Here is a 16,923-nt window from a genome sequence, read left to right on the forward strand (position 1 = left end):
TCTCTTCTCTTCTCTTCTCTTCTCTTCTCTTCTCTTCTCTTCTCTTCTCTTCTCTTCTCTTCTCTTCTCTTCTCTTCTCTTCTCTTTTCTCTCCTCTCTGTCTTTTCCCCTCTCCATATATATGTGTATATATGATACGTATGGGTTATGATATTATGAGATAATAATTTTAAAGTGATTGGTTCAGTGCCTGGTACATAATAGGTGATTAATAAGTGCTTTTTTCATCTTTCAATCCATCATCACTTATATTATTTCTGCATAATTATACATTGGTAATAGGCTACAGCATATCCACACACCCACAGTGATTCTCTGCATGGTATTTTGGGTGATTTTCAACTTTAATTCTTAAGTGATTATGAAATTCTATGCTTCTTAGCCATATAACATTATAGGAAGGAAAATTATTTTTAAATTATAGGTCTTTGTTTTAGGATAATCTTGGAGTCATTAAAAACACTCTGTAATTTCCAAAAAGAAATCCAGTAGCTTTTCTCCAACTTAATTCTCTCCCCATTTCATTTGGGTATCTGTCCAAAATAATCATACTGCTGAATAGTTCTCTGGATGTCCAACCAATAGAATTTCATAGTGGCGACAAAAGACATTTTTTATCCATTCAAATTTTTATATGTAGTTAGGTTAAATTCTTTTGTATAAATATGGATATATTAAAGGAAGCTTTAAAATGTTCTAGATCTCCATGCTGTTAAGATATATTTGATGTTGCAAATATAAAAATGACAAGATTTATTATCCAATGGTATGTAAGAGATAAAGGAGAAAGTTAAAGATGAGACTGAGGCTTTGAACATAAATATTAGAGGGTGGTGGCACCAGTAAGAGAAATTGGAAATGTAGGAGGAGAAACATTTTTTTTTTGTAGGAAAGAAGACATTTTGTCATTTGGTATGTCAAATTTAAAGTTATGATAGGACAGATGGGAACTTCCCAGAAAGCTCACATTGGGAAATGCAAATTGTGAGCTTAGGAGAGAGAGTAGGAGATGGAATATAGATTTTAAAATTATTTACATAAGGGTCATATTTGATGCTGATCTTGAGAGGTTGTGAGATCTCCAATGTACAACCTGTAAAGGGAAATAAAGAGAGGACAAAGGACAGAATTCCAGTGAATTTCAACAATCAGGAGCAGGAAGAAGAAAAAGATCTAATGGAGAAAGAGAACAAGTGCGGGGAAAGGAGAACCACAGTATATTATTAAAGAAGCCATGACAATAGAGAACTTCAAGAAGGAAGGGATGATCAACATGGTAAAGGGATATTGAGTGATTAGTTTAAATAAATATTTCATGATGATGCTGAAGGAGACCTATGACAGAAAAGGTCATTGACTTGAGGAGTAGCATATTTGATGTATGGCTAGGGTATGGCTGCAAACAAGATTTACTACAATTCTAGAAGTTTGATAGTGGAGGAAAGGTGAGTGAGAAAGAGATTAGCTAAGTTTAGAAAATAGAAGAATCTAAGAAAGTTTTTTTTAAGTATGAAGCTTTGATTATATCTAAAGATCCAGAGAAGAAAGAGATTGAAAATGTAATAAATTGCCAAAAGATAGATCGTAAAAGTCTATTCAGAATGCAAGATTACATTGTATTTATAAATAAACTCAGTTTAGAAGGTCAGCATAGACACAATCTGTAAGATGACAAAGTACTTTTCATCTAAGTTTTCAGAAGTCAGAGCTATAGCAAAACTTGAACTCTTCTGATTCAGACTCTTACTTGTCATCAGAATTGAGCTTTGTGATAAATCCTCCCATGTTGAATTTTTCTTATACCCAGTTATTTACCTCTCTTCTCAATTCTCTTCTCTTGAGATTTATTTTATATATCTCCACCCACCATGAAATAGTAGAGCTAATAGATGAATCTTTTCAATAGAAAATCCCAGGACAAAGACTAGAAGCAGGAAAATGTGATGTTAGTCATCAACAATCAAGAAAATAAATGACAGGCTAATAGCAAAACTTAACCAAGTGTAAGAGACGTGGGTAGTTATTGGAAATTAGTTATAATTGATTTGGAATTAAAGATGTCTTTTTTAAAAATGAATTTTAATGGAATCTTTTTCTAAGATAGTAAAAAATTTAAGAGAAAAATGCTCATGCTACCCATCCTTCTCCTAAACTATATAAACGAGCTTATAGCTCATGTAGAGGAAAGGAGGAGAATTATTTTGGTATCACAGAAATTCAGAATTTGTAGCAATCTTAAAAGCTATCTAGTTCAAACATACTTGAAAATAAGAATTGCCATAATGTGATATCCATTTAAAAAATGGATCTCATCTTGTCCCTGCTTGAAGATCTTTTACAACATTTTATCATTTATGGACGGTTCTAGTTTGTTGTTATTTTCTAACATTTACTCTTTCACAGCTTTACCCTATGCTCCAACTTCTGCCTTAAAGAGTAAGGTAAAACAAGCCTAATCTCTCTCCTACAAGATAGATCTTATACTTAAAGGCAGTTATCACATTTCCTGAGCTTTCATGTCTCCAGAATAAGTATCCTCAGTTCTTCAAATAATTCTCATTAAATGCAAACCCTAGCTACCCTAAAACTCCATTTCTAGAATCAGAGCAGTTTACTCTCTCCTTAGTACCCTGATTTATATATTCTGAAACTTTAAGGTGGAATAATGGATAGGGTGTTGGACTTAGAATAAAAAAATGTGAGTGGAGTTTTTAAAATGCTATATAAATATTACCTATTATTATGATTTTCTGTTATCATTAGCAAATAGAATCATACTACCACTATCCACCATTATAGAATGGATTCAATCTTTTCAAAAGATGTTGATATTGTTTTGAGTACCCTTGGATCCAGGCTCATCAAACTTATCTGCCTTTTACTACATCTTTATTTCATTTCAGCTACATACAGGTTGCTGTCTTGATCTCATTATAATTCACAATTCTTCCATATCCATAACTTAAAACTCTGAAATATCTGTCTCTGACTACAGACTCTAAAAATTTTATTTCTTCCTGTTTCTTTCTCTTCAACTTCTTTTTATCCTCATTGCAACCTTGTGTAATTCTATTTTCTTTTCTATGTCAACTCCTCTGCTCTGGTCTCATTGTCTTTCTTTTGAAATCATGATTTTGGGGTGGAGTCAGGATGGCAGCTTAGTAGCAACAAAAACTGGAATAACTCCAAGAATCCTCCCAAATCAATCTTACAATAATACCTCAAAAGGAATGGAATCACGATGACAGCAACAAGATGGAGTGAGGGGTTTCTCCTGTAGAAATAACTTGAAAGATAGGCAGAGAGAAACAATTTTCATGGAATAAGAGAAAACCAGAAGTAAAACTGGGCATAGAGGAGTATGGGCTGATCGCCCCCCACCCCCACCTCCTATACCAGGATCCAACATAGACACAGACAAACTTTCGGATCCTAGGACCCTGCCTGAGCCAACAGGAGAGCACCCCATACCTGCCCCTTGAAATCATGACATGAAATAACCACTTCTACTTTTCTTGCTTTCTGCCCTTGGATCTTGCATTCTATTTTGTAACTAGCTGTTTTCATCATTTCATCTGAGCATTTATTGCAGGAAGTAAACTGTTATGATGATAATAACAGATAGTTTGGAGAAGCAGATAAATGTGTCAGGGCCAAATAGAGCTTTAAGTCAAGAGCCAGAGATTGACAGGCTTCAGTGAGGAAAGGAGGGGGCTAAACACTCCTGGATCTCAAACCCCTCCCCCTCTAACTGCTTCTGCTTCAGTTGGTAATGAAGACAGGAATAAGATTCTTCTGGTAAGTTTCAGTTATGGCTGAAACCCCAATTGATGTTCCTTTTCTTAAATTTATATTCCTCACAGGTCAGTATGATGAGTATATAGAAATTAGTTATCTAACAGTTGAGGACAGAGGAGATCTTCTTAAACTGGCAGCCAACAGGATTCAAACTAGATGTTCAGACTGAGTTGTGAGTATCTTTCCCAAATAATTATCAGGCCCAGATTTGAAGAGAAAGGTTATATTAAGTAATAACAAAGAAAACTAGAAAGGGTAAATGAGGGTATTAGGATAATGAGAGGAAACCCTGAACTGCTAAGTAGATGCTGCCCTTCCCCCTCCCCACAGGAGGGGATGAAACATTTAACTGAAACTGACTCTCTTGCTATTGATAAATATCTTTACTCTCTAATCATTAAATAATTATATAATTATATTAATGAAGAATAGTAATAACAAACAGGCTAACCCTATGAGTAGAAACCACTGGCTTATGCTACAATGGCCACCTCAGGAGAACCCTCAAGTCAGGAGTAGCAAGCAGATTGTCTGCTCACATCCACTCCCACAAATTAACTGTCTTCAACTCTTCTCAATTGCCCCCTCACCCAAAGTTCTCCAGGAGGGTCCCCTGGAATTCTGGGTGAGGCTATCCCTGTACCTTTGCAAGGATTCCATGCTTTGCATCTCCATACAACAGATCTATGCATGCTTTAAATTTCCATTTTAATCTCTTGTTCAAGAAAATCAGGGCAGTTTTGTTGGATAATTTCTAGTAATATGTCTAGGCTTTTAAAAAAATTTTAGCATGACTTTCAGGTAGTCTAATAATTCTTAAATTGTCTCTCCTACATCTGTTCTCCAAGTCAGTTTTTCTGTCAATGAGATATTTTATATTTTCATTCTTTTGATTTAGTTTTATTGTTTCTTGAAATGTCATGAAGTCATTAGCTTCTATTTACCTAAATGTAATTTTTAAAGATTGATTTTTTTCAGGACCTTTTTATGCTCTTTTTCTATTTGGTCCATTCTACTTTTCCTGGAACACTTTTCTTCATTGGATTTTCTTGCCTCTTTTTCTAGTAGGTCAATTCTATTTTTTTAAAAAAACGCTTTTCTTCATTGGGTTTTTGTGCCTCTTTTCCTGGTTGCCAAATTTTGCTTTTTAACCTGTTATTTTTTCTTTTTGCATTACTTTCATTTCTTTTACCCATTTTTCTTTGACTTTTCTTATTTGTTTTTTTAATTTCTTTTTGAGTTCTTCTTCCTTTGAAATGTTTGCATATGTTTGCTTATATCTCACTGTTCCCTTTTGACTCTGTTCTTTGCTCTTTGTCTCTATAGAAAATTTCAAGAGTTCAATGTTTCTTTTGCTGCCTGCTCATTTTCCCAGTCTTCTTTTGTCTCTGCATTGGGAATTCTAAAAACTGTTCATTCAGTCTCCTTTGCTACTTTCTTGCAGGGCTCAGCATGGTGAGTTATTTTGCCCTGAGGCTAGGTCTTCTCCACAGTGAATGCTTTAAAGGGCCAAGTGCTATGGACTTCTGGGCCTCATTACAGGATGATGCCAGACCCTGGGACTTCAAAGTGTGGATCTAGGTTGTGAGATGGTCTGTTGGTATAAGCAGGATCTTATGATCACAAAGTTAGCTTTATGACCAGGCTTAGAACCTGAAACAGGTGGGGAGAGGGTGATCGGTCAGCACTCCTTGGTGTGCAGTTTTGTTTCTGGTTCCCCTTGTGTTCCACATAATATCTTGGCTTTGTGCAAAGGGGGGAACTGTTGTGAGGAGGATTACTTAGTTATTAGTTAAGAGACCTAACAGGAAGGGCTGGAGAATTCCAAATGGAGTGGGGAAGGAGGAAGTGGGCCTTGCTCTCTGAGACGGACTCCATGGTGGTTCAGACAAGTTGCAACTGACCCTAGGATACCTCAGATTTCCAGAGATCCTGAAGGAAGACTGACATCTACTTGTGGGAGATTTTGGTAAAGACTATTAATCCCAACCTGAGTTGCAGGTTAACTTGGGCTGGGTTAGCTCCCAGAATCTACACACCTGAAAGAGCAATGCTAGTGGTCCTGGGGGAGCTGGTACATTGCTGGATTGAGTCTGGACTCTGGTGTGAGGATTCCTACTTCAGTTCTGCTATTCTCTGGGCCCTGTCTTGCTTAGGTCTCAGTTGAGTGTAGATAAGTCCCTCCCCTGCCCTGTGGTTTGCCCTTAGTCTGAAAGTGTAGAAACACCTATTCCCATCCTTAACATAGTTTCCTTAATTAAATTGTTATAAACTCTCTTGACATTTGCCTGCTAGTTTTCATAGGCCTTGTCTAGATGGTGCAAAGTGGCAGTTAGGGTCTAACTGCTACTTCTGTTAACAGATAATCTCATTAGCAGTTAAACCCAGTCTCCCTACCTTGTTTTGTCCTGCCTTCTATCATTCCTGTCTTCCTCACACCCCACTGAGCCCACAAATAATATTTTAGTTTAACTCCCCTGGTTTTCCCCATAATACCCTTTATCCCATAAAAATAGACTATCTCTGTCTGCCTTTCATGTTATATTCAGTGGGAGAGCCATTTCACTTCACATCACTGTTTGTTTTTCATTCCTGTCATTTTGAGGTACTTTTTTTTAAAGATTGGTTTGGAAGAGCTGTCAGATTAGTTTTTTGCTACTTTTGCTGCTACTAAGCCACCATCTTGGCTTCTGTTTTTATCTTTTCAGATATCATTGGTCTTTCATTATTCCTACTCTTGAACTATTGAAAACTGTATAGGAAGTCACATAACTGAAAATGAATTTGTTATATAATTTCTGCTGGGTCTCACTATTTAGTAACATTGTTTCCAATAATGTTGTCCAGTGTAGTGGCTCTAGGTCTTTATTTCTCTCTCAAGGCACCTCTACTTACATTCTACTTTTTCTTACACGTCATTAAAAAATGATACTATCCTCAGAGACCTCCCTCTTCTTCCCAATTGTATACTTTGAATCTTCTCAACAACATATACCATTCTCCACCTCACCTTCTTCCCATATTCTAAAGAACAGGCAACCCTTTTTCTTGCAAATTAGAGTCTTCTACTTTATTTTATTGTTTTATTTTTTTAATTTATTTTTTAATTTAATTAATTAATTTAGAAAATTTTTCGTGGTTATATGATTCGTGTTCTTTCCCTCCCTTCTTCTGTAGCCAATGTGCAACTCAACTGGGTTTTACAAGTATCATTGATCAAGACCTATTTCCATATTATTAATATTTGCAATAGTGTGATCATTTAGAGACTAAATCCCCAATCATATTCCCATCAAACTATGTGATCCAGGAAACGTCTTTCTTCTGTGTTTCTATTCCCACAAGTTCTTTCTCTGGATATTGTGATAATTAGATTAAGTCTACACTGCCCATCTTTAAATTTAATCACCAAAGGTGAGAACACCTCTAATTCTGGGAGGTCCATAATCCACGTGTGCTAGAGTGGGTGACAAATCAGAATCAACTAACTGCCCCCTAGGCAGTACTGTGAGAATCGTCTATTGTGATTGGACATGCAAATTAGGAGGGAGGCACAGGAAGTGATGCATAACTGACCCCTTTAAAAGGAGAAGGTCCTCAGTCAGCTGAGGTCTTAGGTGGAAGAGAGTATCTGGTGAGGACTTTTTTCTGGTTCATGGAGGAGTGTTGGAATACTGAGACTCTGGTGGGATCTCTGACTGCTTCCCTTTGAATTGTCATGTGGGTAAGTTAGGCTGATTCTCTGTTTCTTCCCATGGCGTTTCTGAAGGCTCTACCCTCAAGGAGGCCTCTCTTGCCTCTCTAATTGTAAAAGGCCTTGTGGATAGAAGCCTTGTTTATTTAACTTCTGTGCCCTTCTGCTGGGGCCTCTAAATTCTTACCTGGTCCGGGGCTCTGGTCCGGGCCAGAGTTTCTCTCTCTCAATTTCTCTACCTTCAACCTTCCTAATTGTAAATAAATCACCATAAAAGTCAATTTTGACTTGAGATTATTCTTAATTGAGGATTGATAATAGTTCAATCCTCTGGTGACCATCTTTTAGTATATTAAACCCATAAAAACCCCCTTTTTTACCCTTACAATGTGGATAGCATTCTTTTTCATAAGTCTCTCAAAATTGTCCTAGATCATTGCATTGCTGCTAGTAGAGAAGTCCATTACACTTGATTGTATCACAGTGTATCTGTCTCTATGTACAATGTTCTCCTGGCTCTGCTCTGCATCAATTCCCTAGAGGTAATTAGAGTTTATATGGAATTCCTCCAGTTCATTATACCTTTCAGCACAATAGTATTCCATCACCAATATATACCACAATTTCTTCAGCCATTCTCCAATTGAAGGAGAACCCCTCATTTTCCAATTTCTTGCCACCACAAAGAGAGAGGCTATAAATATTTTTTGTACAAGTCTTTTTTCTTATCTCTTTGGGTTAAAAACCAAGCAGTGCTATGGCTGGCTCAAAAGGCAGATAGTCTTTTAAAGCCTTTTTGACATAGTTCCGAATTGCCTTCCAGAATGGTTGGATCAATTCACAACTCCACCAGCAATGCATTAGTGTCTTAATTTTGCCACACCCCCCCAATATTTATTACTTTCCTTTGCTGTCATATTAACCAATCTTCTATGTGTGAGGTGGTACCTGAGAGTACTTTTGATTTGCATTTCTCTAATTATTAGAGATTTAGAACAGTTTTTCATGTGCTTATTGATACGTTTTGATTTCTTTATCTGAAAACCGACTATTCACGTCCCTTGTCCATTTATCAATTAATTAATGGCTTGATTTTTTTTGTACAATTGATTTAGTTCCTTATAAATTTGATAAATTAGACCTTTGTTAGAGGTTTTTGTTATAAAGAATTTTTCCTAATTTGTTGTTTCTCTTCTTATTTTGGTTGCATTGATTTTGTTTGTATAAAACCTTTTTAATTTAATGTAATCAAAATTATTCATTTTACATTTTGGAATTTTCTCTATTCCTTGCTTGGTCTTAAATTCTTTCCTTTCCCATAGATCTGATAGGTATACTATTTCTATTTTCACCTAATTTACTTATAGTTTCCTTCTTTATATTTAAGTCGGTTGCTCTTTTTGAATTTATCTTTATATAGGGTGTGAGATATTGTTCTATAACTAATCTCTCCCAAACTGTTTTCCAGTTTACCAGCAGTTTTTGTCAAACAGTAGGTTCTTGTCCTAAAAGCTGAGATCTTTGGGCTTATCATATATTATCTTGCTCAGGGCATTTACCCCAAGTCTATTCTATTGTTCCACCTTCTGTCTTTTAGCCAGTACCATATTGTTTTGATGACCACTGCTTTAGAGTACAATTTAAAATCTGGTACAGCTAGGTCTCGATCTTTCACATTTTTTTCATTTTTCCTTTGTTATTGTTGATCTTTTGTTTTTCCAAATGAACTTTGTTATAATTTGCTCTAATTCAATAAAAGTTTCTTGATAGTTTGATAGGTATGACACTGATTAAGTAAGTTAATTTGGGTAGAATTGCCATTGTAATTATGTTAGTTCATCCTACCCATGAACAATTAATGTTTTTTCAATTATTTAGATCTAGTTTTAATTGTGTGGAAACTGTTTTGTAGTTGTGTTCATATAATTCCTGTGTTTGTCTTGGCAAATACATTCCTAAATATTTTATATTCTTTAGGGTTATTTTAAATGGAATTTCTCTTTCTAACTTTTGCTACTGATTTGTGCTAGAAATATATAGAGATGCTGATGTTTTATGTGGGTTTATTTTGTATGCTGCAACTTTGCTAAAGTTGTTTCTCTTCTTTTTGCCATTGATCTTTTCCTTTCTCCTCTGGAAATTGCTTTTTTAATTGAATTGCTATTTTATTTTTTACATAAAACATAATAATATGATTTGTTATAAGTAATAAATTATAATAAATATGTTTATCTAAAATAAATAAATTCTGACATTATCTATGTCCAAAAATCCTTCTCATTCTTTATTTTCCCCTTCCCCCCTCCTCCCACCTCAAGAAGCAGGTAATAAGACATAAGTTGTACATATAGTATCATATAATACATCTTTTTCTCTTCATCATCTTGAAAAACAAGACAAATATTGCTTATCCTAGAGAAAAAAAATCATGGAGGAAATAAATTGAAGAATGGTATTTTTGATTTGCAGACTCTTCCTTCTTTGGTGGTGGGAACTTTCTATTTTGATAATCTCTTCTCTCTATTCTTGCTAATTATATATATTCTCATCTCATTTAAAAAATGTTTCCCTTGACCTTTCTGTTCTCTGAAGCTTCCATACTCTAATTATCCTCCCCTTTACAATCAAACACCTATAAAAATAACAGCCTACAATCATTGTCCATCCCTACTTCCTAATCACTCTTCTCTCTTTAAAATTGGGTCTCCTAACTTAACAGACTGAAGGTGCTCTCTCCATGGTTACCATTGATCTAATTCCTAAATATAGTGACCTATCTGTCTTTATTCTCTCAATTAGTTTACAGCATTTGACATTGTTGATGGCCTCTATCTTTTCGTTATCTCTCTACTTGCTAGATTTGGGGGGTAGTGATTTTTCCTGGTGCTTCTTTAACTTATTTATGTGATTTTTCTTATTTGCTTTTCCAGAGTTGCTGTCCATATCCTATATCTTACATATGGGCATCTATTATAACTCTCTCTCTATTTTTCTCTCTGTCTCTGTCTCTGTCTATCTCTCTCTTTCCTTATTTCAACATGATTCATGGATTCAACATTCATTCCTATGCTAATGACTCCCATATATAACCTTCATCTTCCTCTTGAGCCCTAGGCCCATATCACAAGTGATTATTGTGATCTCCTTTTAACACTTATTGAGTGTGAGATGTTCAAAATATTCCTTGCTATCTTTTCTAATCCAAATCCTGAGTCCAAGTTTCCTATTTATGTCACAGGCAGGACCAGTCACCTAGGTTTTCAAATGTTGTGTCATCTTTAAAGTTTTCTGTCCCTCATACACTCACTCCTATATGTAATCAGTTGCCAGGTATAATTTATTTCACCTGTACACCAAACCTTCCTCCATTTCATTCTTTCTCAGTAGTATATGATGGCCACCTCTTTAATTCAGGCTTTCTATTTTATCTGCCCACCATCCTTCTGATTCATTTCTTTGCAACTAAAAAGGAAGTTGCCACACTTTTAGACCTTTATTACCTTTCACTTAGACCTGTGATGGTGAACTTATGGTACCATGCCAAAGATGGCATGCAGAGACCTCTCTGAGGGCACCATGCTGTCCCCTGGTGGAGCTGCTCCCTTCCCACTCTCTACCATGCATCCCTGCCTCTCTGTACTTACTCTCTCCCCTTTCTGGAACTAGGGGCTGTAAAGGGGTTGGGGGTGGATCTTCTCTCCCACCACCAGACCTGGATCCACCCCCTAAAATATATCCACTTTCATTCCTTCCTTCCCCATTAGCCCCCAATCTGGGGGGTGATCCCACTCCCCAAAAGCTAACTGTGTTCCCTCTGCCCTCTGCTCTTGCTCCCACTTGAGTGGCAGTGCAATAGGCAGTCCCATTCCCAGCATAGTGGGTTGCTTCATGGGCACACCATTTTTATGCAAATATAAGCAGCCTAAAATGGGACAAGGTTACATTTCTGTGACAAAGCTGAGCTGTGGCCAAGTGGAGTGGTATTTCAATCAGACTCCACAAGGACATGTACCCCATGTTATAATAAGTAGCAAACTCATCCACCTCCTCACCCTACTAGTGTTCAATTGCCCAGTGAAGCCCAGCAGCTGCTTCCTTGATAAGTCTCCTGGCAAGGCTCGATGCAGCTATGGGTCCTCATGTCAGCAGGAGGTGGCTTCCCCCAAGGTGCAAGCTGGCTTCAAGCCGTATCATTGGAATCCTCTCCCTCCTCTTCTCTATCTCTTGAAATTCCTTACTTCCTTCAAGGCTTATGCCAAGAGCCATCCTTCTTCAAGACACCTTTTCATATTTTCCCAGTTAGTGTTTCACATAAAAATGCCTTGAATCTCTTTTCTAGTTTCTTGTAGAGGGAATAGTAGTTCTCTCCTCAATAGAATAAGAGCTATTAAAATAGACATTTTTTTGTGTGTCTCCAAAACTTTATATAGTACCTGGAACAAAGAAGAGATTTAATGAAGACATTTTATTTTAATTGGAAAAAAGAAATCATCTTACATGAAAGAGATAATGTCATAATGGAACATACCATGTTTGCAGGACATAGTTACTGAATAGTCCTTTTTAAATAATTTTTCCAGTTCCAGATAGTTTTGATAATTACTACTTTATAATGTGGTTCCAAATCTGGTACTGCTAGAATTCCTTCCTTAAATTTTTTCATTCTTTCCTTTGACATTCTTGACTTTTGTTTTTCCAAATGAATTTTGTTATTATTTTTTCTAGTTCCATATAATAATTTTGGTAATTTTATTGGGATGGCATTGGATAAGTATATTAATTTAGGTAGTATTGTCATTTTAATTTCTATTGTAAACACTTTGCAAATGCTATCTCAATTAATACTCACAATAATCCTATAAAATAAGTGCTGTGATTAGAACATTTTACAGATGAGGAAAGTTAGGCTGAATGAAGTTAAGTGACTTGCTCATGGTAAGACAGCAAAATTTTGAAACAGGATTTGAATTCAGGTCTTTCCCAATATAAGCCTGATTCTATAGCCATCAAATGACTTCTAAGGAATAGAGACAAGGAAAAGGAGGACCAAAGACAGAATTGCTAGGGACATTCATATTTAAGGAGTAGAAGGGAAATGAGGGATCAGCTAAAGGAACAAAGAACATATAGAAAAGAAACAGGAGAGTGATTGACGTATCACGGGAAATAATGGGAAGAGACTAGAGTGCCAGGTGCTACAGAGAGGTTAATAAGGAACTGAGAAAAGACCCTTGGATATATTGACAAAAAGATTATGACAGTTTTTTCAGAGATCAGTTTCATGACAGTAATTGGAAATAGAATCTAGATTGCAGTGGACTAAAGAATGAGTGCTGGGTGGTGAAGAGAAAACCACACTTTCCATCAGTTTGCCATTGAAAGGGATGAGAATGAAGATGGTTGTTTGAGGATGTACTAGAAGGAAAGATTTTTTTTAAAAATTAAATAGACAAAACTTTAAGAGCATCTTTGTTCATGATAAGCAGAAAATCTTTTTAAGCATGCAAAAGAGAGAAGTTCTGGAGGAGACAGGAGCGGGTAGGTTCCAGTACACAAACAGTGTAGTTAATTTTGACAAAGAGAAGGTTAGGCTCTTATTCTAAATTTTAAGTGAAGATGGAGAGGTGAGGGAAATGAGAAACGAAAAGGGGAAGAGGAGCTAATTAAAAAGTCTCAATTGTATAGCCTTGATTATTTCTGTAAAATAGGGGATACTCTTATTTAATGAGAGGAAGAGGGAGAAAGAGGAGTTGGGGGCTTGTGAAGTAAAGATATATAAAAAGGTCAGCTGGATATGTAGTAATAAAGAAGAGATTAAAACAGCTGAAGCATATTTTTCTAAGACATACATCTTTTGAGTGTGTGAATTCAAACTGGCATTTCAAAGTTCTCTGCTATTCAGCTCCTACCTACAAACATTTTTCCTCTCACTTTCTCCTCCTCCCCATCTCACTTTCTTTAATAGTTCCACTTTTGTTCATTCCTCCCACTCCAGTCTCTGCTTTGTATCATTATTCCTAAAGCTCAATCCTCTCCTAACAGCTTATAAACTACCCATCTTTAATCATATAATGTAGTATAAAGGCAATCTATTTGGGAAATAGACTGACAAAGAACTTTATTAAGCATAATTACAACACTCAACCTGTATCATTATGGTCTCAAAGTCTTACCTTTTCATGTATATTTAATCTGATGAACAGATATTCTATAACTCTCTGATACTGATACATTCTTATAACCAGAATAAAATGTCAGTGGTTGATAACAGTACTTTAACATTAACTTTAATTTTAAAAAAAACTCACCAGTCAATAACAATTTTTGGTATGATTCCTAGAAGTAATATTGATTTAAGCCAGGGCCAAATAATTTTTTCTTATAAGAGAGATAATATGCTTCTATAAGACTAGATTTGTTGGTAGAACTTGAAGGAATACTTATAAAGGTAAAATATAAATGGATCTTATTTTTGCGTGGGAGAGGTTTTTTTCATTTCATTGATGTAGAGAACTTTCAGGGTGGCACCTCTACAGACAGAGATTGGAAAGTAATCTATTACTTAGATATAGAGTTGCTTTGGGCATTGAGAGATTGAATAACTTGCTTGTGACCACACAATCTGTTTCAGAGACAAAGACCTGAACCAAGAGCTTGCTGACACAAGAGTAAAGCCTTTATCCACAAATGTGTGAAGTACTCCATATATCAGTTCAAACCTCTGACTCTTTGTATAGGAGTGTGAGGAAATTTAAGCCTCTGCCCAGGGAAATGAGGTAATCCAAATGTAATTTGTACTGAGTACAGAATTCATTCAAAATGTGACGATCGTTTATTGAGTTACTAGTATGTTCTTGGCATGGTCTTGGGCTCTGAAGACATAAAGTTAAAAAGGAGAGAGTTCCTTCCAGCAAGGAGCTTACATTCTATCAAAAAAACAACAACTTGAATACAGAAAAATAATATGTAAAAGGAATACAAAGTAATTTATGGAAAGGAGGATAGTTGCAACTATGGAGATAAAGATTGGTTTACTTTAGAAAGCAGCATGTGAGTTGAGCATTGAAAAAAGCCTTGTGTTTTATGAGGTAGAGATGAGAAGGGAATACAGTTCAGTTACAACCTGGCCTTCAAACAAGAATGGGTAATTTTGCTTGGAGGAATGGGGATGAAGAAGACTCAAAAAGAAACAAATTATGAAAACCAGAAGAGAGTAGTAGCAAAAAGCACAGGGAAGAAAGAACACTACCACCACCTCAATCACCATTTCCCCTCTGACACCAATGGGAATAGGCTAAGACCCTGAACAGGAAACTTTGGAATAGCATTATCTTCCATAACACCTATGGACTCACAGAAGGGAAAAATTTCTCTGAAGCTGAATAATATTCTTCAGTTTCTTAAGTTTCTGCCATCTCATTCACACCAAATGTTGACCAACTGCCACTGGTGAGGAGATAAATCCAAGAGTCCTAAGAGTCAAGGCACACACCTCATCTGCTTTTCTCTTTCCAGTCTTACCCTTGAAGAAATCCATTGAAGAAACTTATCCTATGTAGATATGAATAGGTAATTGCTTCTGCAGCCCTACTTAGTCAAACCAAAGAAAGTTCTTGTCCCTATTGAATGGCTCAACATCAGATACTGACATAATTTTATTAGTGGAAATGACATTAGGGAATAATACATTACCATTTGCTTTGGTGGTGTTCCCTAAAGATCATGAGACTTCTGATTTGAAAGTAAAATTTTCAGTAGATGTCGTTTCCCTCATTAGAATGCACACTGCCTGAATGCAGGTACCATCATAATTTTCTGTTTGTATCTTTATCACACAGAACAGTCCTTTGGACACTTAAAATATATATTTTTTCATTTATTCATGCGAGAAGAGGGTAGGGTCAATAGCATAAAATTCTGTAGAGAATTAGAGAATGACAAACCCTAGGAAAAAGCCATTGGGTTTGTCAGTTAGATGAATAGTACAAAAAATAAGAGTTGGCCTCGAATAATAATTTTGGTTGAATAATAAGATCATAATTCAGATTGTATCAGTAAGTGACTTTGAAGTGAGAAAGAAGAGGCAATAAATGTAAACAATATCCCATTTCCTTCTCCCCCTTAACCAGGAGTCTGGCCACGAAATGGATAAAGATATAGGATGACAATGTGAGGCATGAGAAGATCAAGTGAAAGAATTTTTTTTTTTGGTAATTCTTTAGGATTGGAGTAGATAGATGTAGGCATGTTTGTAAACAAAAGTAAAGGTACTATCAGTTAGGAAGAGATTTGAAAATGGCAAAATACCTAAGAAGTTTACTTTCTAAGTATAAATGGGCGAAACAAACTATAATAAGACCAGATACTGTAAAAAATAATACTACAAAAATTAATATATTTTACATTTATATGTGTGTATAGTATGTAAAAAGTATATAAATATGTAGACTACATTATAAAACAAACATAATTTTCTGTTTCTATAAATTTAAGAAATAGAAAATGTTCTAATATATTTTAATATGGGCTAATTTTTTTCTCACCAATTTAGACTTTAGAATTATGGATGATATATGTAGGTAGCCCATAAAGAATACAGATCTGGAAATATATTATAAGTAACCACCTCATGTTTTATTTCCATAAGACTCTTTTTTAACAACAAAAAAGTCATTTACAATCAGTTCCAAAACAGAAAATGTTCCAGGTCACCTATTTGTCTCTGAATAGTTGGGAAGATAGGATGATATACCCAACTATTACAGCAGAATCAAGCATTAAGTATATAGATAATTGTGATGCTTCTGTTTTCCAAGCAGGCAAATTTTAAATGATACTTTCTATGAAAAAAAAAACAGATAAGTTGAAACATAGTTTTGGATTCCTGGGATTTTAGAGATATTTAGGCGAGCCTCACATTTTAAACATTCTTTCAATAATATTCCTGATAAGATGGTTAATTCCTGGAATTGTAGGCATTATCTTACAAAGGTACAATAATTTAAGTAGATGTAGATAGAAGATGTGGATAGAAGACTAATAGAATTATGAAAGATAAAATTACATTTCTCAATAGAAAAATATTCAGTGAATATTAATAGTTCTCAAAAGTGGAGGAACGAACTTTTAATAACCATACACAAGAAAATGCAAATCAAAGCAACCCCAAAGTTTTACCTCATAACCTGCAGTTTGGCAAAGATGTCAAAATATGGGAAGAGCCAACGTTGGATTATTTCTGAAAAGATAGGGACCTTAAAGCTTTACTCATTTGATTCTTACAATAACTCATGAGAAAAATGCTTTTATTAGCCCCATTTTTTAGTTAAAGATAATGAGAATAAAGAAGTTAAGTGACATGTCCAAGGCTACACAGATAGTAAATGTGTATGGTAGAATTTGCACTCAGATTTTCCTTACTCCAAATCTAG

The sequence above is a fragment of the Gracilinanus agilis genome, chromosome 1 (assembly GCF_016433145.1).
Source record: "Gracilinanus agilis isolate LMUSP501 chromosome 1, AgileGrace, whole genome shotgun sequence".
Taxonomy (NCBI): domain Eukaryota; kingdom Metazoa; phylum Chordata; class Mammalia; order Didelphimorphia; family Didelphidae; genus Gracilinanus; species Gracilinanus agilis.